This window comes from Pinus tabuliformis, chromosome 2_2, assembly GCF_031772625.1.
Source record: "Pinus tabuliformis cultivar Carrire ecotype Pingquan chromosome 2_2, CPIR1, whole genome shotgun sequence".
NCBI lineage: Eukaryota > Viridiplantae > Streptophyta > Pinopsida > Pinales > Pinaceae > Pinus > Pinus tabuliformis.
The window spans coordinates 156923877-156949714 of NC_142300.1; the positions used below are offsets into that span (position 1 = coordinate 156923877).

The 25838-nt window shown below is 38.0% G+C and overlaps 1 pseudogene; it reads left to right on the forward strand.

Moving 5' to 3' along the window:
- LOC149191891 (peroxisomal membrane protein 13-like) lies at positions 1–25239 on the forward strand (annotated as a pseudogene).
- Positions 25240–25838: the final 599 nt, after the last annotated feature.

Below are 25838 nucleotides of genomic sequence, written 5' to 3' on the forward strand. Positions count from 1 at the left end.
ATGGTGGAAAAGCTTGGGTTACCAAAGAAAGCGCATCCTGCACCTTATAAAGTATCTTGGCTTCAGAAGGGTCATCAAGTCACCGTGACAGAACAATGTAATGTGGAAATGCAGATTGGCACATACAGAGATGCGATTTTATGTGACATAATGCCCATGGACGTATGTCACTTGTTATTGGGGATACCATGGCAATTTGACCGAAAGGTGATTCATGATGGAAGAAGAAATACCTACACCATAGAAAAGGATGGAGTTAAGCATACGTTGCTGCCAGTGAAGAACGATGCTGATAAAGAGCTACCAGAAAATAATATTATGCTGATCAGTGGCAAAGAATTTCTACAAGAGGTGGATAAAAGCGCAAAGATGCATTTCGCTATCGTGGGAAGGCCAAAGGTAATTTTAACCTCCACAAATTTACATGATTTGCCTGAAGAAATTCAATCTGTGTTAGATAGTTACATGGATATCATTGTGGATGAATTGCCAAATGAATTACCACCGATTAGAAGTATAATTCACCATATCGACTTAATACCAGGAGCAAGTCTACCTAACAAAGCTGCATATAGATTAACTCCTCAGGAAAATGCAAAAGTTGCAAGACAGGTTCAAGAGCTAATGGACAAGGGGCTGATTCGAGAAATTCTGAGTCCGTGTGCTGTGCCAACGGTGCTTAGTCCGAAAAAGGGAGGAGAATGGCGCATGTGCACCGATTCCAGAGCTATCAACAAGATAACAGTCAGGTATAGATTTCCTTTGCCCAGGATGGATGATTTAATGGATTGTTTAAGTGGATCCAGGTACTTCACTAAGATAGATATGAAAAGCGGGTATCATCATATCAGAATCCGGGAAGGCGATGAGTGGAAAACCGCTTCAAAACCAACTGTGGATTGTATGAGTGGTTAGTGATGCCTTTTGGGCTCACTAATGCGCCCAGCACATTCATGAGACTAATGAATGAGGTTCTGAAAGAATATACAGGTAAATTTGTTGTTGTTTACCTTGATGATATCCTAGTTTTTAGCAAAAGTAAAGAGGAGCATTTGGAACACTTGAAGTTAGTTTTGAAAACTCTGCAGAAAGAGAAACTACTAATCAATCTGAAGAAATGTAGTTTCATGAAAGAGGAGCTGGTATATTTGGGATTTGTGATTTCCAGAGATGGTTTGAAAATGGATCCGGAAAAGGTACAAGCAATCAAAAACTGGCCTACTCCCAGGAGTGTCTTTGAGGTAAGAATTTTCCATGGACTTGCTAGTTTTTACCGAAAATTTATAAAGGGATTTAGTCAAGTTTTTGCACCAATCCTTGAGACAATCAAGGAGGTCAATCAGCCATTTCGATGGACAGAAGCAGCTGATAGAAATTTTAATTTGTTGAAAAGAAAGATAACAAAAAAGCCTATTCTAGCCTTACCAAATTTCGAGAAAGTCATGGATTTCAGAGATCTGTGGCTTGAGTCTTTTGAATCATTGACCGGAGAATCCACAGTTTTATCATTTTTGTACCAATGTTTCAAATCCCAAATGGGATCCAACTTCAGGATATGAGAATGATGATGACAAAAGAGCAGCGGAGAAATAATAAATAGTGATGAGGATGAGAGTTCTTCCTGAAAAGAGTGTTAAGGTATAAGTCAAGTTGGTGCGGTGCTAAGCCAAGAGCAAAGGCCGATAGCATATTTCAGCGAGAAGTTAAATGATGCAAAGAAAAAATATTCTTCTTATGATAAATAATTTTACGCTATTGTGCAGGCATTGAAAAAGTGGAGGCATTACTTGCTACCAAAGGAGTTTATCTTATATTCAGACAACCATGCTTTGCAGTTTATTAATAATCAGCCAAAACTAAATCAGAAGCACGCCAAGTGGGTGGAATTTCTGCAAAGTTTCACTTTTGTAATAAAGCATAAAAGTGGTAAGTCTAACAAAGTGGCGGATGCATTGAGCAGAGTAAGTTTTCTGTTGCAAGAATTTAAAGTGGGTGTTGTAGGTTTTGATGAAATGATAGGAATGTACAAGGATGATGAGGATTTTAAAGATGTCTACACAACAGTGCAGAATCCGGTGAGCAATAACAGAAGTCAATGGATGGATTACCTTGTTCAAGGAGGCCTGTTATTTAAAAGCAACAAATTATGCATTCCTAAATGTTCCATGAGAGAGAACATCATTAAAGAGAAGCACAGTGGAGGATTGTCTGGTCATTTTGGACAAGACAAAACGTTTGCTCAGGTGAATGCTTTTTATTATTGGCCTAAAATGCAAACTGATGTTAAAAAGTTTGTTGAGAAATGCAGGGTATGCCAATATGCCAAAGGAAGGAGTCAAAATACCGGACTATATCAGCCATTGCCCATACCAGATCGACCATGGGATGCAGTGAGTATGGAATTTGTTTTGGGTTTACCAAAAACTCAGAGAGGAAACGATTCTATTTATGTTGTTGTAGACAGATTTTCTAAAATGGCTCATTTTATTGCTTGTAAGAAGACTAATGATGCCACACACATAGCAAATTTGTTCTTTTAAGAGATTGTAAGATTGCATGGGTTGCCTGTAAGTATTGTATCAGATCGAGACACTAAATTTGTAGGACATTTCTGGAGGACACTTTGGAAGAAGCTGGGAACTAAACTCAGTTTTAGTTCAGCCTACCATCCTCAGACGGATGGACAAACTGAAGTTGTGAACAGAAGCTTGGGAAATATACTAAGAAGTCTCATACATCAGAATCCCAAACAGTGGGATTTGGAATTAGCTCAAGCTGAATTTGCTTACAATGACACACCAAACCGAAGCACTGGAATGAGTCCATTTTAGATTGTCTTTGGAATGCATCCGAGAGGAGTATATGAGCTAAGAGACTTGGGGAAACAGGAAGCTAGAAGTGCAAGTGCCGAAGATTTTGCTGAACAAATGCAGAAGCTACAGGAAGAGGTTAAAGGTAAACTACAGGAAAGCAGCAAGAGATACAAGCAGAGTGCAGATTTGAGAAGGAGAGAAAAAGAGTTTCAGGTAGGAGATTTGGTCATGGCATATTTGAGAAAAGAGAGATTTCCTACAAAAACTTACAATAAGCTGAAACTGAAGAAGATAGGGCCATGTAAAATCAAAAGGAAATTTTCAGCCAATGCATATGAGATCGAGTTGCCGGAAGGGATCGGAATATCTCCCATTTTTAATATTGCAGACTTGTATCCATTCAGAGAGGCAGAAACATAATTGCAGACTGAAGCTACAGGTGATGAAGTTCAAACTGTGGATTGGAAAGAACAGGTACCAAAAACATTCAAGAAAGAAGTTGAAGCTATTTTAGATAAGAGGATATCCAAGAAAACTCGAGGGCAGACATATTTTCAGTATCTTGTCAAGTGGAAGGAGCAGCCAGTGGAAGATTTTAGTTGGTTGACAGCAACTGAATTGCAGAAATATGGCATCAATCTTGAAATTTTAAAGAACCAATATTTTCTTCTCCGGGAGTCTGATGCAGGAGCATCGGGACGGGCCAGCAATGTGGGAAATTGCCCACATGTTGTGGCTTGACAAATTGGATTTCATTTGCTGTTAATTTTAGTATTACTATGTGAGTCGATTTCATAATTAGTTTGTTATTGTAATGAGTGACATCTCTCCATTTAGTATTTGATTTGTTAGGCGCATTAAAATAGTTATGTTGGAATAAATTTATGGAGGATCACCTTATCTATCTGTTAGAGTAATTAGTGGTATAACAGAAGCTAATTAAGGGGTGATTCTGGTGGCAATTCATTGTAAATTGAAGATCTCTTGGAGCGTATCAACGCCGATTCCTCATGGGCAATCTTGATTCAGAGCCCCTGAAATCTGGTAAATTGTTATAAACATATGTGTTATATACCTGTGCTAACCGCCGATTGTGGCAAATACAGCTGTTGGACTAGATTCTCGGTCAATCATCGAACCTGTATTAAACATCCAACTGAGATATGGCGGAGGGGCGTATTCATTGGAAGAAATTGCGGTCAAAGGGGAATGCGTGGACGCTCTTTCAAAATGCGCAATATCCAATCACTAATAACCATTACAGTGGGGAATTAGCTCAGCGGTTGTGAGCAATGGGAGATTCAGGAGTGTTTTGCATCGAGCAGTAACCAATTCTTCCACTGCGCGTATATCAATTCCTGCATTCTATTCCCCTTCCAAGGATTCCTTCATTGCTCCAGCAGCGTCCCTGATTGATGATCAGCATACGGTTCTGTACAGAGGACATAAGTATGAAGAGTTCTTCAAAGTTTTTATGAACCGGACACTGCAGATCGATAAGAGTGCGTTGGATCATTTCAAGATCGAATATCCAGAAAAAAGATCATTGAATTGATTTATGGTGTTCAATCAGCGTTTTTTTTCCCAAAGTCTGTATATGCCTGAAGCTGTGTTCAACCAGCGGGTTTTAGTTGTTTTTTTTTATTATTTCAGACAGTCATGTAAAACAAGGACCTGCGTTTTTCAATAGTTAATGGGCAGAAGTGTTTTTTTTTCTTTTGTTTAAAACTAGTGGTTGTGATCTATTATGCGTGGGCCAGAGGAATGTGATGTGCTGCGCTGGTAATGAAACAAGGAAGAGTCCGATTTATGTTTAAAAAGAAACAGAGTTTCTATGTTGGTAGATCGGCCTTTTAAGTTTGAAGCAGATTGATATATATGTTTGCTGAGATCTTTTGCTTGCAGATTGAGCTCAGAATTTCAGGTACATTATGAACACACTTGCATGAATTAAAATTGCATGAATGGAAAATCTAAACTATCAAACTTGAAAGCAATAAAATGAAAAGCAAAGCCAATTATCTCACCTATAATCACAATATTTCGCCAATTAACTTCTAAAACGGTGTTAAGCTAAAGGCTCTGGAAATATCATCATATAACATGAAAGAAATGACATCTAAACTATGTAATTACACACTAATGAAAAGCAAAGCCAATCATCTCACCTATAATCACAATATTTCGCAAATTAACTTCTAAAATGGTGTTAGGCTAAAGGCTCTAGAAATATCATCATATAGCATGAAAGAAATGACATCTAAACTATCTAATTGCACATTAATGAAAAACAAATTCAATCATCTCACTTATAATCACAATATTCCGCCAATTAACTTCTAAAATGGTGTTAAGCTAAAGGCTTCGGAAATATCATCATATAGCATGAGAGACTAATTTAATAAGCAAAAACAAGAAACATGTAAAGAAACCTAATTTATAATCAACTAGTTGAACACACTTGCATGAATGGAAACTCTAATCTATCAAACTTGAAAACAATCAAATGACATGCTTGAATGAAATCAAAGCAAAACTACAAAACAAAATCTACTCTACCTTACATTCTAATGTGCTCCATGACATCTACTTCACATCTCCTTCCATTTTGAGAACATCAAAGCTTTATTCAAATTCTTCAAAATTACAAAGTACAACAAAGCTCTCCAGAGCTTTCCAAAGCCATCAAGGAAAAACTACAAACTCCAAGCTAAAGAGCTACCAAAAAGCTACAAGTTTAAGAACTAAAAAGCTAAGCTAACAAATGGAGAGAGATTTTCTATTTATACAAAAAGATGAGAATCCATCTCATTAATGAGAGTCCATGAATCTTTCCCTCTACCTCTAGAGTCCTAATCAAAATAGGAACTGATAAGACACATGTCTTCTTAGAGTTTCAATACAATTAGAATATGTGACACATATCCTCGTGATCCCATGATTCTCTCCACTCAAATTCGAATTTGGCCTTAGGGTGCCACATAAAAGTCTTCTAGAAGTCTCATTTTGACCTACACATGTCAACAATCTCAACCCACTTGTTAGGTATAAGCATATGCACATTATTTTCTAATTTTTAACCACAAATTCACTTTAAAAGGCTAAGAATTAATAAAGTTTGGAAAAATATAAATGTTGCCCAATGATAATGAAAGTGGGATGAATGTAGTGACATAGTAGTGAAATGGAGGTGATATAATGGACATAATAGTGAAAGTGTAATGGAAATGAATGACATTTTCAAGGCCCAACATACCCCCCAATTGAAGCTATTGCATGTCCTCATGCAATATATATTACATTAATTCTTTTGACCCTTGAGCCTTGGCTTAACTTTGCATGATATCTTTTGATAACTTCATATTTTTGCAAAGTGTTTTTCTTGAATTGCAGCATGGTTGGTTCTTGTGTAACAACCATATTTTGTTGTTGCATTCTATTTTGATCTTTGAACTTTGCATAATGATATTTTGATTATTGTTGCCAAGTATATCTTTATTGGATTTCATGATGATTGGTTCTTGTGTGACAATCATAATTGTGTTTGTATCCAATTTATCCTATAAAAACTGTTTGAAAAGCCATTGTATGCTCATAATAACAATGTAATAGTTAATATATTTTGGAAGTATGTGGGCTCTTGAATATGATATGGACATGGCAAGATATGAATATGAATGTATTCCCCCCCCCCAACTGATGGTATTCACAATTTTATGAAATGAGGAAGAGAAATGTTTTTCCAACAATTATCATTCTAGCTTTTTATGGAATTCTATGGTCAAAAGTTAGAAAATGACGTACCTTAACTTACCCTTTGGAATAGATGAGTTGTATGTGTGGTGGCTGTAAAATTATGATCATATCTTTCTTCAAGTGGTTGAACAAGAAGAGTCATGGATAAAGCGTTAAAATGACTTCTTATTACTTCTATTAAAACTTGCTGAATCTGCTCCAAAATGTTGAAAATAATAGTCTTCATGTCTTCAAAACTCATTGGCACAATTCCTACTATGTGAAAAAATGTTCTGATGTCGAACACAACAAGAAATTGTTGACTTAGTGGCCATTAATGGATGCCACTAGTCAACACGAGAACTCTCACCACTGATGACAATGAGAGTCAAGATGCCCAAACACATCTTGCGAGGTATGAATAGTTTTGCCGATGTCGAGTCACCTAGAAGATCTGATAAACAAGGGACATTAATGTATTCCCATTATTTATTAGCATGAGAACTTGCCATTAAAGCATGCAAGCCTCAAGGTGTCTTGACAAGGAACTTAAACTCAAAGGACTATACACTCAATAATTTGCATTGAAGCAGGGCTTATTTGTGAAATGAAAATGACAAGAAAGGAAAGATGAAAATGGAAGATGGAAATGGAGAGCAGAAATGACAACGAGCAATAAGCATGTGAATGAGCCTCTTGCTTTTATTTGTGGGTTATGAATGGACAAAAAGAGATGGAAAGTGTATGTGAATATAAATGGAAAATATGAAGTGAAATGAGGTGAATGGTTTATTATGAGGTATGGATGTGATGGAGACAATAGTATCTGAAAGTTTTTCAAGTGTTTGGATCTGATTTTGCATCAACATATTTCTTCTTTGTTGCTAATCATCCTCTTATGAAATAAATTGGTCTCTTAGAGAGACACTATTCTCTTGTAGTCATTTGTCATTTCACCTGGAACCTGCAAAAAAACTAATACTTCTTCTGCAATGGAATGTAATATTATCAAAGGAAAGAGGTGATCAATCTCTCTAGTTATGATATTTACACACAAAACTAAGAATTTGTATTAATGAAACAAATTCTCAAAGGAAGAATCAAAAGAATTTATACATGCGTTGGAATTAGTGCGTCAAATTGAATGTTGCTTCTTTTCAGCACTTTATTTCATTATTTACCATTTCGAATTCTAATGATGGATTTCTCATTGTGTAGATCTTGTTGAGATCTTTCGAATGACACTTGAATCATCAAAATCTGATTTCGTATGAGGAAGTTAGGCTGATCTGAACAATGAGATTTTTCAGCTGTGGAATGGCTTCAACTGCGGAATGACTTTAGCTATTGAATGTGCATAATATCTGTAGTTAAAAATCTTGAATAAAAAGTTAGCCATTTATTTTTCATCATTAGTCCAAAATTAATCAATACATTCAGAAAAGTGAGTAAATAACTTATTCATTTCATTGATTCAAAATTGTTTTTTTTCTTGACATGCGGCGACTTAGTGTGACGACTTATTGATAACACACACCTTGACTTCCCTTTGACTGGGGTGTTTTTCTTCAACCTGGATCAAATGGATAGGACACCATCCATGTACTGGCATTTTCCCGGCTACCCATGTGGCTTTTTTCATCTCTTGACACCTGTAACCTACAAAAGTATGAAAATGACCTCGGAATTTCCAGTTAGCTGCGAAACACAGTTGTATTCTGCGGCTAAAAGACAACCAACCATCAATTTTGAATTTTTTTTTTTTGTATGTACAAAGGATTATTCTAGAAACCACCTACTGCAACACTCAAACTTGTTTTGGAATTGACAATTCTCAAGAAACCATTTCTCAAAAAAATTCTTAGTTGCTGAATGGGATAGCCATGGTCTTTTACATCTCCTTTGACAGAGTTTAGATGTTTTTGGTTCAAGCATGCATATACTGAACCATAGCTCATGTTTAAGACAACTCCCAGGAATATCAAGGCGATGATTCTAAAAAAAACAACACAACTACTTGCATGGGATTCATTCCACTTTGATACTTCTTCTTCCTCTCTAGCAGTTCCAGGCGACCAATTTAATTAGAGGCAGTTTTGGGTTTAACTCACGGGAAATATACATGATACAAAATATGAGTAAGTTTTCGAATGGCCTCTACATCGAATGCCAAGAAGCTCCATGCCATGTCTATCAGTTGGTTGCGAAGAGCCGTATCGAACCGGTTCACGTAATAGGGTCAATCATTTAAACAAAGTCGTATTCAATCAACTTACGTCTCTAAACAGGTGTGAGATGAGTTATTAAAAACAAGAGGCATGTAATCATGATTTATTGTCAGCATATTGTTGATTCTAAATCAGAATTTGCCTCCCCAAGCAGTCGAATTAAATCAAACTACCAGTTAATTAGTTCAAATTCCGTTTTTTCCTCTCGTGGCCTGCAAAGATGGGCTTCAAAGAACTGCGAAAATATCTCAAACCGCTTCAAATTCCTTAAAACTATTTCTGAGTTATTTAATTGACCCCATTTCTAAAAAAACCCATGTTTTATTTTTCCCAAATTTGTCTCGGTTTGTCCGGATCATGCAGTTGAAGTTTGACGTTTCTAAGTGTTCTGCGTTTTTCCTAGATTAACATTTTTAATATTCTGCATTTTGCTGCATTGAGATTTCTGATTTAATTTGCAATTTGAACACAAGGAATAGCAGATAAACAGTGCTAGAATTTTCAAGGACATTGGCATTGTTTCATTTGTTATGAACAAGTATTTTGCTCCCTACTCTTTCTATAACTCCGTTGTAATGAACCTCTGCTCTGTTAAATAACATATTGGATTGAAGAAAACAGAAGTTTATTTATCATCTTGTGAAGATCCGAAGTCTCGAGAACAGAAATTAAGAACAAAAAAAATCTTTTGTTCTCTCAAACTTGCCAACTGATAGATCATTCCACCATTTCTCAGATTGCAAGATAGGAAGGAATTGTTACATGTGAACCTCTGAAATATCTATAATCGTAGAATTCGAGAAACTTCAATAATTCACGTGTGCTCTATGTGGCGCATGTCTTTGACCTTCAACTTTAGAGTTGGATACCTTGATATTATTGCAAATGAATTGGTAGTTCTATTGATATTTCAACACAATGGGTTTTCAATGCCTTTTCTATAAGATATCCAGTTAATCCTTCATACCCTTTATTTGAAAACCAGATCAGCAGAAGTCCAACCAGATTCCAAAAATGCAAAGTTTTTATTTTAACACAACAGTCCATGCAATTTGATTTATTTGATTTTTTTTTTAAATATTCTTACATGTTTGTTTCAAAGCTAAAGCTTCAAACAAGAATGCAGATTTTCTATTGAGGCCACAGTGGAAACTAAGATTGGATATAGCCATTGGTTGTCTTTTTTTTTTTTTTTCTCTCTGAAATTGTGAAATTTTATAAAAATGACTAATGATTTTCAATTTCAGATAGCAAAGAGTTCAAGGTAAATATGCTAAAAACAAGACTTTGACTAAGGTCTTAAGCTGATTTTTTTATCAATTTGGGTTGGGTGACTAGGATAGGATACATGTCGGGAAAATTCCGGAGATGCCCATGTGGTCAGTTTTTTCATTGGATGTCTGTAACCTGCTAGACCTTGGAATTAGCTGCGGAATTCACAGTTAGCTGTGGAATCAAGTTGCATTCCGCAGCTAATTTGCAAAATCTTATTAAAACATGACACAATGTTTTGAGGGTTACTATAAAGCATAACCAGTCAAACTTGGACAATTGAACCTATCAAAGCAGTTGGATTTTTTTTTTTGAATCAAATGAAATGATGAAGTTTATTTTGTCCCCTTTCTCTCTCTCTCTCTTTTTTTTTTAACGTAACAATTCTTTTTCTGATCCTCCAGATCACACAAAGTGCAGGAGGAGAGCATACTCAAGGAATTATTAATAATTTTTTTAGATGTAAGAAATAAGGTCTCTTAATTACACTTCCTCGACAACAGCGCCAAAATGTCTAGTCAATTTAGTGTTCTAAATTGTTCTACATAAATTATCAATCTGGGTATCATAAATTGATAAAGTGTGGTGCACCATATGTGCTTAGTTAACCTTTTTTATTTTTATTTTGTTATTTTATATTTATGTTGTTTTTGGGGGTTTTTTTTCTTATGTTAGAATCTAGTTTCTAAAGAAAAGAGAAAATGAAACAAATCAAAACTTTGATCAGTTAGATTAATATAAGATGGAAAAATATCTAAGAAAAGAAAGAAAGAAAAACAAATTAAATCCCATTCATAACTTCACATATCGCCAATTTCACTCTTAAGGAACAAAAAAGACTCAATTAGACATGAACTTATGTAATGAGTATCTTACTAAGAAAAAAGCAAGAACATGTAAAGAAAAAACTAATCTACTGTGTTCTCTATGCTCCAATTCACCAATTGGAAAATAGGAAGACTACTTTCTTGGAATATTTTGTCAAGCATACATTACACAGTTAGATAAATCTACAATCAACGAGTTGAACACACTTGCATGAATGGAAAATCTAAACTATAAAACTTGAAAGCAATAAAATGAAAAACGAAGCTAATTATCTCATCTATAATCACAATATTTCGCCAATTAACTTCTAAAACGGTGTTAAGCTAAAGACTCCGGAAATATCATCATATAGCATGAAAGAAATGACATCTAAACTATCTAATTGCACACTGATGAAAAGCAAAGCCAATCATCTCACCTATAATCACAATATTTCGCCAATTAATTTCTAAAACGGTGTTAAGCTAAAGGCTCTCGAAATATCATCATATAACATGAAATAAATGACATCTAAACTATCTAATTGCACAATAATGAAAAGCAAAGCCAATCATCTCACCTATAATCACGATATTTCGCCAATTAACTTCTAAAACGGTGTTAAGCTAAAGGCTCCGAAAATATCATCATATAGCATGAGAGACTAATCTAATAAACAAATACAAGAAACATTTAAAGAAACCTAATCTACAATCAACCGGTTGAACACACTTGCATGAATTAAAATTGCATGAATGGAAACTCTAATCTATCAAACTTGAAAACAATCAAATGACATATTTGAATGAAATCAAAGAAAAACTACAAAACAAAATCTACTCTACCTTACATTCTAATGTGCTCCATGACATCTACTTCACATCTCCTTTCATGTTGAGAACATCGAAGCTTTATTCAAATTCTTCAAAATTACAAAGTACAACAAAGCTCTCCAAAGCTTTCCAAAGCCATCAAGGAAGAACTACAAACTCCAAGCTAAAGAGCTACCAAAAAGCTACAAGCTTAAAAACTAAAAAGCTAAGCTAAAAAATGAAGGAGAGAGATCTCCTATTTATACAAACAAATGAGAAGTCATTCCATTAATGAGAGTCAATGAATCTCTCCGTTTATATCTAGAGTCCTAATCAAAATAGGAACTGATAAGACACATGTCTTCTTACAGTTTAAATGCAATTAGGAGATGTTACACATATCCTCATGATCCCATGATTCTCTCCACTCAAATTCGAATTTGGCCTTAGAGTGCCACATAAAGGTCTTCTAAAAGCCTCCTTTTGACCTACACATGTCAACAATATCAACCCACTTGTTAGGTATAAGAATATGTATTTTATTTTCTAATTTTTAACCACAAATTCACTTAAAAATGCTAAGAATTAATAAAGTTTGGAAAAACATAAATGTGGCCCAATGATAATGAAAGTGGGATGAATGTAGTGACATAGTAATGAAATGGAGGTGATATAATGGACATAATAGTGAAAGTGTAATGGAAATAAATGACATTTTCAAGACCCAAAAAAAGGTCATCTAAATCAATGTGAAGTTTAGGATTATTATTGTGAGTTATTTATTTGTGGATGTTGGCCCTCACTTATCTTTTCTTTTGGGTTTATAAAATAAATATGTAGTGTTCCTCCACCTAAGCCTTGGAAATGTGTTGGAAGTTCATTCGGGCATTTTCCATTCAGGACTCCTTCAACTGGATCCACAAGTACTGTGTTGGAGTCGTTTGGAGTAGCAAAAACAAGAGAGAGATATGATACTAAACGAAATGTACCACTTGCTAACAAAAGCACTATTGGTAGACCTATGCCACTAATACTGTGAGAGCAGGGTAGCTACATAAGTAACTATGGAGGTAAATGTGTTGTAGTATATCCTTTTAATTAATGTAGCCCAGATTCTTTTGAGTTTTATCTTGATTATTTACGACTCAATCATTAAAATTATTATTCATGATCAGTACAAGCTCGTAGTATTGTTACATCTTGCTTTTAAAATTGTAATTGTGTTATTAAGAATTTTTGCACCTGACAACCTTTTTCTTTGATAAATTCAGGCTATGGTTCTATGACAAACTATATAATTCAAGCTATATGGTTCTATGATAAATTACAATTCAAGATATGGTTTTGGCCTTTATGGATCCAACAATTTATATAAGGGAATGGGAGGAGGATATGGGGTGATGTCAGGATCATATGGTATTGGTCTTTATGGAAACAAAATGTATAGAGGAGGATATGGTGGATCAAATATGTTTGGTGGAATGTATAATAATAGGATGGGGGGACCGATGGGTGGATATGGAACGGGACCTGGAGGTCCTTATGACAACGGAAATGGTAATCCAAATGATCCATTTGGTGACCTATTTAACCCCCAAACTTTTGGCAGTCTATGCTTCGTGTGGTGACTATATTCTTGCTTTATTTTCTTATGTCTTCTTTTTCTTGTGTTTCAACATAAGATAGTACAAATTATTGTTGATCTTGAAATGAATGAAAAAAATCCACTGAGTGGATGCACCGAGTCAAATATCTTTCTTTTTTTTCTTTTTCTTTTTTGTCTTTGTGCCTGTTCCTGATACATGTGTGCACACATAGAATTTAGCATTACCTTACATTTTGGACCATGAATGGTGGTTGTTGGGAGGTTTCATTTTTCTAGTGGAGGGCCGCAATAGCTCCTTATTGTCATAACATGTTGTGCTAAAGCCATGTTGATCATGAATTATTTTAAATTCTCCAAGGGTTAGATTTCCCTTGTCTTTTGGAGTTGGATGGAACTAAAGAAGTAAAACAGTGACTTGTTTGGAACATTTCATTGTTGGACATAGATGCATGCGTAAAAATTTGAATATTTCTCCAGAGCATAGTTGCATCGATATTTTGTACCTCTGCAACCATACCTGTACTTGTTATACCCACATGATCTTGATGTACCTGAATCATGATGAACTTCTCCTTTAGAAAAGAAAGGTGCCATTTCTTAACACCCATAGCTTAAAATATCTTCATCGTTTTCTATCCCTACAGCTAGAACCAGCTACGCACATGGTTTATATGATTAATCTATTAAATGCTAATTATGGTCTCTTGTCTTTAAAATAATGCACACTTAAATGTACTTAGTTAATGCCTCATTATTGTGATTATTATGGCAATGTACATAGTGACAAAATGCATGTCACTGGATCGTATAACACATTCTCTTTAACTTGAACTTGAGAAGGATGAAAATCTTCCTTGAATAGTATGAAGGTTTTGACATGGGATGAACATGACAATTTCATGCATTTGACCTTTCTAACTTGTATTAAATATTTTGAAAGTACAGATGCATGGTTTTGTGACATTTTTTGGTCTAATTTCCATCCTTGTTGATCAAAACACTCAAGCATTCCATTTTTATTATGACTACGCTTCCCCAAGTAAAACTTGCACATAACCATGTTCGTTTTCACATATTTCATCTATTTCTCACTATATGTATCAATTTGACCATTGGTTTCTGGTTTGTTTTTTTCTATTTCTACTGTGTTATATAGTTGTTTGATGAAATTGGTGTATTGTACAGGGGACTTTCTCCTTTTGTGCTGAGGCTACTTGTCATTCAGATGGAGCCCATCCAGGTCTGGACCTAAAGAAATAGCTGATCAAGGCCCTAAAAACTTCAATATTGAAGAACCTAAAGAGGCAGCTAGTTGGCTAGGAAAATGTTTGAGAAGGTTAAGGTGGAAGGATTTAGTAATCAATTGCGGGTTCTTCTTCATGTAGATTTACTCAAATATCCTCTCTGAACAATATGATATATGCTTTTTTCTTTCTTTTTTGGTAGCTTTCATGTGCTTCTTGTATGAGTATGTTCTAAAATGCATTGTGCAAGGAATTGTAATTTTTAAGTCGGAATTGAATTTGGGCACCACCGATGAGCACATGGTGTGTGTAATAGATTCAATTTTCAAATGAGAAGTTTTTTAGCATGGAACCTAGCCTTATAAGTGCATTATTATTCTTTAGATAATAAGTGATTGGATCATAGCTTATGAACCTTACGTGTAGAGAAGGACAAATTCGACTGATTTGTTTAGGTGATAAGTGATTGTTGCAATTTCCATCTCTGTTGATATTCTGTAAGTACAAATACTTCCTTGAGACTTAGATTATATGGTTCCATTGTCAGTTGTATATTGTCCTTTAAACCTACTTGGAATTATAGGGAGGCTGGGTTTCTATTTAGGTGAGGAGGATATGGAATATTCCATGTAAGTTTCGTTAAGTCATGGAAAGTAAGTAGTTTCCATACCAGGTATAAGGATTCAGATGACTCCTGAGGGAAGGTACCACTGTTGTCGACTTAAGTGAATTCAGTGCTTGTTATCAATAATTAGGTTTTCAAATTATGTCTGGTAATCAGATTTCATATATTTGATTAGCTAGACTAATCAGTGATCCGAACTTAAATAGGAATGCAACAAATTACAGAGATAACCATAAACACAGATATGCAGTGGAAATAATACTTCATTTCATTAATGTAAAATACTAAAATATGCTTACAAACAGTGATGGAAATAAACCAGCTAGGGCGATGGTAGCTTATCTTTGAGAAGAGATGTGGTGGCCACATGCCTCTGAATTGTGTTACAATGAGGCTTGAAGGCCTATTTCTTGTTGAGAAACAATGGAAAACCCTTAACATTCCAAAACCTAACCCTAGAAGATGAAATGCCAAATTGTGGGCCCCGTTTGGGTAAATTGGTACATCAACTTCCCGGGGTCGTATCTTTGGCATACGATCTCCTTTTGATGCGTACAATAGCTCGTTAGAAATATCTATCCGAGCACTATCACTTTGGCAAGAGCACGAACCCATGTTTCCCCCAAATTTCCCAAGAAACGTCGTTTAGGGCCTCAAAACGGCTCCGGAAGTTCAGGACCCAAAAAACTACTAAAAATAAGTTGTGCTACAATTAAGGAACTGAAAATGCTGAGAGAAACAATGGTGGGGGTCTAGGTGGACTTGGCAGGTGGCCACCAATATCCACCTGGATCATTCCTCCCCCCTTAGGAAGCAATGGTCCCCATTGCGTTGAGTTCCTCCATGAGATGAGGAAACTTATGCTGAACTTGGTCCCTGGTGAGCCACTTTCCCTGGTGAAGGAGTTGGCCTGCTTTAACAACTCGATATAGTTGGATATTCTGTTGGCGAGTGTTCTTGATCTGTGTGTCCATGATTCGATCAGTTGCAGCTTGTTCCATGCAATCTAGATTCAATCCTGTGGGTGTGAGCTGTTCTGCAATGGTGGATGTGTGTAACAATGGTGGAAAGTATGGCCGAAGGCGGTCCACATTGAACACTAGGTGCAGGCCAAGGAATGGGGGAATGCTGAGATTAAATGCATTGTCCCCCACAGCCTTAGTAATGGTGTAAGGACCATATCGGAGTGGTCTCAGTTTCCGATAGGCTCCAGAAAGGCGTTCCTTTTGCAAATGCAACCAGACTTTGTCGCCCACCTGAAACGTGTGTGGCACCCGATGTTGATCATGTCGTTGCTTGTACTTGGCATTTGATTTCTCCAGAATGTCATGGACCTACTGGCGAATATGTTGGATGTGCTCAATGAAGCTGGTTGCCTTTTCTGTTTCAGACTGGACATGAGCCGAATTTGTGTGAGTAGCTACAAGTGGCATGGCCACATCAATGGGGCATAGTCGCTGGAATCCAAAGACCACCTGAAAAGGGCTGTGGCGAGTCGAGCTGTGAAGAGCTCGGTTGTAGCTGTGCTGGACATAGGGGAAGCTCTCGTCCCATGTGCATGGATGCTTTGAGTTGTACATGGGTAGAATGTGTACAATCATCCTATTGACAACCTCTGTTTGGCCATTAGTTTGAGGATGGAAGGCTGTGGACTTAGTCAGTTTTGTGTCCAGCATTGACCAGAGACTGGACCAAAATGTACTGAGGAATCGACTGTCCCGATCTGAAATGATAGACTGTGGGATCCCAAAGTGCACCCACACTCGTTCAAAGAAGAGTTTAGCAGTGGCTTCTGCTTTGATATTCTTCTTGCAGGCCGCCATAATGGCCATCTTCGAGAACTTGTCGACGACCACAAAAACACAGTAATTTCCATGCTTAGTGGAAGGAAGGCCTGACATGTAATCCATGGAGATGGATTTCCAAGGTCGACTAGGGGTAGACAACGGGGTATAGAGGCCTTGCTTCTTGATGGTTGGTTTGGAATTGGCACAAGCAGTACATGATCTAATGTACTTCGCGACATCCTGTCGAATATTCGGCCAATAGAAATACTTTTGCAGTACTGCCACCATTTTCTCGACCCCAAAATACCCAGCAGATCGACTGTAGTGTGCTTCCCAAATCATCTTGGAACGCTCGCTTAAAGGAACACAAAGGTGACCCAGGTGGCATAACAAAGCATCCTGGAGGTGAAAATCTGGAACATGCCGACCCTCCAAGAGTGTCTGGTATGTGTGGCCGAATTCTAAGTCGCTTTTGTAGAGAAGTGGCTAATCAGAAGTCTCATGCCCACAAGAGTTGAGCACAGTGGTTAACGCCATGATCGGTGGTCGACTGAGGCAATCTGCAACATTATTGGTGCTGCCCTTCTTATACTTGATATTCAAATGGAATTGTTGCAAGTATGTAGACCACTTCTGATGGTGATCATTCTGCAATTTCCCATGGGTCTGTATGAACTGCAGGGGTCGGTGGTCTGTGTGGATGATCATTTCCTTCCCTAAAATGTAATGCTTCCACTGTCGGCAGGCCTGCACAATGGAATACATCTCTTTATCATAAGTGGGATACTTCCGGACTGTGTCTGAAAGTGTTTCACTGTGATATGCCACTGGATGCCTGTGTTGAGTAAGGACTGCCCCAATAGCATAGTCAGAGGCATCTGTCTCGACCTCAAATGGTTGTTGTAAATCTGGTAACGCGAGCAAGGGTGTCATGCAGAGGTGATCTTTCAACTCTATGAATGCCTTCTTTCGATATTCAGACCAAAATAATTTTGCTTTCGCTCCTCCCTTGGTGACTTGACTCAAGGGCCAAGTGATATGAGAAAACCCCAACACGAACCTGTGGTAAAAGTTGGCAAGACCTAGAAAGTTGCGGAGTTTTGTCAGAGTGGTTGGAGATGGCCAATCCCGAATGACTTGGATCTTGGCTGGTTCCACATGCATCCCCTGTTCATCAATAATGTATCCCAGATACTGAACCTGGGTCATGCCAAAAGTGCATTTCTCCAAATTGGCACATAGCTTGGGTTGCCGCAGTGTTTGGAGAACCTGTCAGATGTGGTGGAGGTGCTCTTCCCAACTCTGGCTGAAGATCAGAATATCATCCAATTATACCACTACAAATGAGTTGGTGAATGGCCGCAAGATGTCATCCATTAGCCTCATGAAGGTTGCAAGAGCATTTGTCAATCTGAAAGGCATAACCAACCATTCGAAAAGGCCCTCCTTGGCTTTGAAAGCAGTCTTCCACACATCAGAGGGTTCAATTGGTACCTGGTGATATCCTGACTTCAGATTAATCTTGCTGAAATATTTTGCCCCCTTTAGTTGGTCCAGGAGGTCAATCAATCCGTGGGATCAGGTACCTATTACGGACAGTGATCTTGTTCAGCGCCCGATAGTCAATACAGAGTCTCCAAGTCCCATCCTTCTTCTGTACCAACACAATCGGGCTCCCACAAGGTGATGAACTCGGATGGATATGACCTTTTTGCAGCAGCTCCTGAATTTGCCTCTTGATTTCATCGTTCTCCATAACGGAGCGCCGATAAATTGGTCCATTGGGTAGTGGCGCACCTGGGGTCAGATCGATGGAGTGCTTGACCTGACATTGCAGAGGAACCCCTGCGAGGGAGGTGAAGATGTCCTCATACTCCTCCACGACCATGTCCATCTGTAGTTGTCGTGCAGAGGGGCCTTGTCTGGAGGTCGTTGCCACCATCTTCTTCTTTCCTTGAGGGCGTATCATCAGAAAAACAAATTTCTTGGTTTTGGAAATGAGCTTACTGCATTGTTTTGCAGTAATCAAAGAGATGGCGGTAGGTGGTGCTACCTCTGGTATCCTGTACAACTTATTTCCCAATGTAATAATAACATCACGGGGCCTTGATTCATACACAGCATGTCGCTTCCACAAGTATAGTTGTCCTAATAATACATCACAAACTTCAAGGGGAGCAATGTCACATAATACCTCATTTGTGAAGGGCTTGATGTTGTATGGAAGGCGACACTGCTGGCTCACGCGAAGATCCCGTCCTTGGTGAAGCCACCCGATGGTGTACGATTGTGGATGTGCTGTGGTTGGTAGGCCCAACTGCTTCACGACCTCTGTTGAAATGAGGTTCTTTTGGCTCCCACTATCGACAATGAACTGTAGCGGGGAGCCTTTACCCACATCTGGGAGTGGAAGAGACGCTCCTCCTCCTTTGGATCTTCGGGTTCATTTTTCTGGATCTTGGTGGTAGCAACAGTGGCGTTGGGATCTGCATCAATGATCTGCTTCCCTTTTTCATTCCTCTTGTCAGGTTTTGACTCAGAGTCAGAACATGCATCTGATTCTGAAACCTTTAGCTCAGCCACCAGTGACTGCTTGGCCCGACACTCACTTGTGTTGTGAGTGGAGCTCTTATGGAATTCACACCATTTTCCCGTGTCCTTTTTCGGCTTCGCAACGCTGTTCTTTGCTTGCAGCTTTGGCGGGTTGTCTTGGGCTACCCTGCCTTGGCTTTGTCCTTTGTTCTGTGGTTTAGGGGCACCTTTCCCTTGCTTCAGATTCACAGATCCAAAGTCTCGCTTCTTTTGTTTAAACTTCTACTCGACCTTGACGGCATATCGGTATGTTGTGCCGAGCGAGGAGATGTTCAGGAATTCTATTTCTTCCTGGATGTACTTGTGCAGGCAGCCACGATATTTGAGTATCAAATGCTTCTTCGTATCCTTGATACCCAACTTTGTGCGACGGGTATGGAAAAGATTGGTGAACTCCGGCACGTCTTGGTCCCTTCCCTGTCGCAACGTGGTCCACTTTATGTATTCATCCTCATAGCTTCCGACAAGGTAGTATTGCTCGTTGATGGCATCCCGGAATGAATTCCAGGTGGGTGCGGTTGAAAATAGTGAGCCGATATTTTCATCCTTCTGCTTGTTGTAGGTTTCCCACCAGTCCTTGACGTGGGGAGCTGCTTTGAGAAGAGCAAAAACAATCTTTTTCCGACTCGAAAATTCATGAACAGAAAAATAACCCTCTAGCAGATTTAACCATTTATCTACGGCCTTTGCGTCTATCTAACCCTTGAATATGGGGATTTCAAAATTAACTTGTACCTTAAAGGGCGTGGCGTTTCCAGAGTAGTTGTTGGAAGCCGATGCGTCACTTCTGGGTAGCCACTGAAGGATCTCGGCAAAATTGTCCATCATCGCGTTCCATTGTCGCTCGAGGGCTTCTTTGAGCAAGATTTTGATAGGATCTCCTACCCCCTCGTCTTTCTTCTCATCCGCCATGGGAGGCCATCGGGATTTGTGAGGCTGGTCTCGCAAAGGTTCGATCAGTTCAAGCCCTAACTCCTTATATCTCGACCTCATTGGGGACATGCAAACAAAAACAAAGAAAAAGCCGATCGCTCTAATACCACTAATCCGGACTTAAATAGGAACGCAAAAAATTACAGAGATAACCATAAACATAGATATGCAGTGGAAATAATACTTCATTTCATTAATGTAAAATATTGAAATATGCTTACAAACAGTAATGGAAATAAACCAGCTAGGGTGATGGTAGCTTATCTCTGAGAAGAGATGTGGTGGCTACATGCCTCTGAACTGTGTTACAATGAGGCTTGAAGGCCTATTTATTGTTTAGAAACAATGAAAACCCTTAACATTCCAAAACCTAACCCTAGAAGATGAAACGCCAAACTGTGGGCCCCGTTTGGGTAAATTGGTACCTCAACTACCCGGGGTCGTAACTTTGGCATACGATATCTGTTTGACACGCACAATAGCTCGTTAGAAAGATCTATCCGATCACTATCACTTTGGAAGGGCAACATCGGTCCATTGACCCATGTTCCCCCCAAATTTCCCAAAAAACGTCGTTTAGAGCCTCACAACGGCTCCGAAAGTTCAAGACCCGAAAAACTGCAAAAAATAGTAAGTTGTGCTACAATTAAAGAACTGAAAATGCTGAGAGAAACAATGGTGGGGGTCCAGGTGGACTTGGCAGGTGGCCACCAATATCCACCTGGATCAATCAGACTCAATCACCATATAAACTTGAGTCTACAGTAGATTAATTGGTATCTATAGTCTCATCTGCACACAATAAAGTCCCCAATGTAACTTGTAGTAATTGTAATGTCATTGTCATGTCCCTTCTCAAACACATTTGTAACAGGGTCTTGCTACACAATTTTGCACGATTTTGGCTAAGGAAGAGAACCCATCATTTTTTACTTAGGGACTTAGGAGGAAATTCGACTTTATTTCGTTGCTAGTGGAATGTAGGGGGCACCCACATGGGAGTTCGAATTTGCCCATTCGAATAAATTGGAGGGAAATTCAAATAGGTGGATGGAGGGGCCCACATGAGGCTACGGAGGCCCAAGGAGTTATAAGGAGGGAGCAACTCTCATTTTGGATTCATTCTTACACCTTGCAATCAAAATTACTTAACTGTTCGCTTTGCTGTTTAGCTGAGTCAACTGAATGTTTAGCCACAAATCTCTCAAGGGGGAGATTCAACCTCTACTTTGGGGGACCATCCATGCCCGCCCTAGAGGGGCAGTTTCACAAGTATTTCAAGAGTTTTGGGAGTGTGTTAGAGCACTACCATTCAGCCACAACAGGGAGTGCATATTTCTAGCTAGCTAGAGAATACGCAGAGGGAGTTTGGAGCTATCAGTGATCAAACATTTGTTGAGAGTTAGAGGATTGGGAGAGCAGCAAAGGGCCAACCTTTCTTGCAAGTTTGGAGCCAGTAGAGTCAACATCCCAACAGTCTGATTTACAGTTACCTGAGCCTGCGTAGAGAGCCTTCACTAGGCTCACATGGGAGTTGGAGAAAGGAATTGTAGAGATGGAGCTGGCCAGGAGAAGTAGGAGATCACTTGGAGTGCCATTTGAAGAGGATTGCTAGAGTTGGGAAAGAAAAGATAGAGAAGATCAGTCACAAGAACAAAATTCGAAATTGGAGGGCCAAGCTGTGAAGGGTCAATTTTTGAAGGTTGGAACCAAGGGAAACCATTTCTGGGATTTTTTGGGTATTGGGCAAGGATCACACTCCAAATTTTATAGAATTTTCTAGGTATATATAAGGGGTTAAATAGGGGTCCCAACTTAGCTAGCAACTAGAGGAGCTAAGGGGAATTTGGGCCAAAATTCCGAGGTCAACATTTGGCCAATTCCTTCATGGGTTTTTCTGAGTTTAGGCCAAGGAGCAAGGAGCTGAAATCCCACAATTTTCCGAGCACAGGAAACAGTGATTCCAACCCTTCAAAGTCAGCAGACATAGTAGTTTTCTGGGGCAGCGCAGTTCAGTTTGGTGCAACAGTTGTAGTAGCCTTTAGTTCAACACTTTCTCACCTGGGTTTTGTCATGCTTGTCCATTGAGACAAGCCCAGGTACACCATTCTATTTTACTATTGTATTTGCTCTTGAAGAAGCAATAAAATGGCTCAGCAATTCTTTATTTCCAGTGTTTCCTTGTGTGCTTAATGTATATTTCATTTTTCTGATTGCTGGATTGTTTGCATGCTTTGAATATCACTTACATTCCTGTTTAGGATCACTATAGTGGTATCAGAGCCATGATCTTGGCTAGCTGTGGGGTAGCCATCTAGATCATGGAAGATTTGAGCATGTATGTGTTATCCTCTACAATGTCCCAGGTTGAGGAGGACATCGAAAGAAGTAACCTCGAACCACTTTCAGTTCAGTAGCTAGCGCTACTAAACCAAAGAGGGATCTCTCTAAGGGTTTTTCAATGAATAACTGAAAAGAAATAGGTTTTAAGCTAGATATACAAGTCTTGTTTGAGTATTTGTGAATTTAGGGTTTTTGGTTTGCTGGACTAGGGATTAGAGCAGGTAATTAGGTCAAGGCTTCAAGTATGCAGTGACAAGTATAAAAAGGAGCTAGATATCAGTGTGCTATGGTGAACTTAAAGTGTTGTCAATGTAGTATAGGTCTGAGAGTTTAAAAGAACATAATGAGCATGTAAAAACATGAATTCATTATTCTTGGAAGAAAAGAAACACAAGCATGATTTCCACATAAACAGAGCTTAAATTTAAGATTTTTGTCTATATAACTGCAAGGAAATTCATAGAAAGAAGATAAAGCATGTAAATATAGATGATTTATCCATTATAAATTGATAGGAAAAGAAAAAACACCATAGGCTCACTAGAAAATAATTCCTGAAATATAGCTGCAATTGCTCTTGTATTAGCTGTAAGAGAACATAAGGTACCAAGCCTCTCCACAAAAGTCCAACCCTTCTCTCTGAATGAGAAATGATACATATAGACTCAATCAAATAGATTCCCCACCTTCAAGAGTGGAATTCCTAGGTGGTGGAACTATTTCCAAGATTCTCTCAACAAACAGGTGAGAGTGAGAAGGTCAAATACAAACTCTTCTCTTAGACTTTGTTTTGAAATTTGCTTCCTTTATGAGGCCTAATTAACCATAAAAAAAACCTATCATGTCTATTTATTCATGATTGCATCATATAACATCGAACTACTGCAATTATATCATGAGTCTTAAATTTGACCAAGTCAAACTAAAAAACTAGGAAATTACATATTGAAATTTAAAATAAAAACTCAGAAATTTGCAAAAGCATAGTGCCAAATATGAGCCCACTTTAAAGTGCCTTCTTGAAGTCCAAATTGAGATCTGAGAGAACGGTCAACTAAAATTACCTGTCTAATCTCCAGAACACCTTGAATTTTTTAAAATGACCAATGGGAAGGCCGTCAAAAACAGATTCTCCCATGGTGTCCCTACAAGTGCAGTGCCTGTCAAAAAGAGTGGCAGAATGATGATTTTTGACCCCCTTTTCTCCTTTTTCTCAAAATATGAGCTATGTATGAGAAATCTGATGAAATCAGTTTTGAGAGGAGGTCATAAGATTTCCAAAAATATAAGCCACTTGTCATTTGGAGACCTGAGGAAAAAGCGCAGCGCCAAGGCGTTGCACTTCTGTCACTAGCCCAATTTCTGAATTTGGCACCAAAATTCTCAAAAAACCAAAAATGCTCGAAGGGTTAGATTTCCCTTCTCTTTTGGAGTTGGATGGAACTAAAGAAGTAAAATAGTGACTTGTTTGGAACATTTCATTGTTGGACATAGATGGATGCGTAAAAATTTGAATATTTCTCCAGAGCATAGTTTCATCGTTATTTTGTACCTCTACAACCATACCTATAATTGTTATACCCATATGATCTTGATGTACCTGAATCATGATGAAATTCTCCTTTAGAAAGGAAAGGTGCCATTTCTTAACACCCATAGATTAAAATATCTTCATCGTTTTCTATCCCTACAGCTAGACCCAGCTACGCACATGGTTTATATGATTAATCTATTAAATGCTAATTATGGTCTCTTGTCTTTAAAAGAATGCACACTTAAATGTACTTAGTTAATGCCTCATTATTGTGATTATTATGGCAATGTACATAGTGACAAAATGCATGTCACTGGATCGTATAACACATTCTCTTTAACTTGAACTTGAGAAGGATGCAAATCTTCCTTGAATAGTATGAAGGTTTTGACATGGGATGAACATGACAATTTCATGCATTTTGACCTTTCTAACTTGTATTAAATATTTTGAAAGTACAGATGCATGGTTTTGTGACATTTTTTGGTTGAATTTCCATCCTTGTTGATCAAAACACTCAAGCATTCCATTTTTATTATGACTACCCTTCCCCAGGTAAACCTTGCACATAACCATGTTCGTTTTCACATATTTCATCTATTTCTCACTATATGTATCAATTTGACCATTGGTTTCTCGTTTGTTTTTTCTATTTCTACTGTGTTATATAGTTGTTTGACGAAATTGGTGTATTGTATAGGGGACTTTCTCTTTTTGTGCTGAGGCTACTTGTCATTCAGACAAAACCAAGGAGCCCATCCAGGTCTGGACCTAAAGCAATAGCTGATCAAGGCCCTGAAAACTACGATATTGTAGAACCTAAAGAGGCAGCTACTTGGCTAGGAAAATGTCTGAGAAGGTTAAGGTTGAAGGATTTAGTAATCAATTGCAGGTTCTTCTCCATGTAGATTTACTCAAATATCCTCTCTGAACAATATGATATATGCTTTTTTCTTTCTTTTTTGGTAGTTTTCATGTGCTTCTTGTATGAGTATGTTCTAAAATGCATTGCGCAAGGAATTGTAATTTTTAAGTCGGAATTGAATTTGGGCACCACCGGTGAGCACATGGGATGTGTAGTAGATTCAATTTTCAAATGAGAAGTTTTTTATCATGGAACCTAGCCTTATAAGTGCATTATTATTCTTTAAATAATAAGTGATTGGATCATAGCTTATGAACCTTACGTGTAGAGAAGGACAAATTCGACTGATTTGTTTAGGTGATAAGTGATTGTTGCAATTTCAATCTCTGTTGATATCCTGTAAGTACAAATACTTCCTTGAGACTTAGATTATATGGTTCCATTGTCAGTTGTATATTGTCCTTTAAACCTACTTGGAATTATAGGGAGGCTGGATTTCTATTTAGGTGAGGAGCATATGGAATATTCCATGTAAGTGTCGTTAAGTCATGGCAAGTAAGTAGTTTCCATACCAGGAATAAGGATTCAGATGACTCCTGAGGGAAGGTACCACTGTTGTTGGCTTAAGTGAATTTAGTGCTT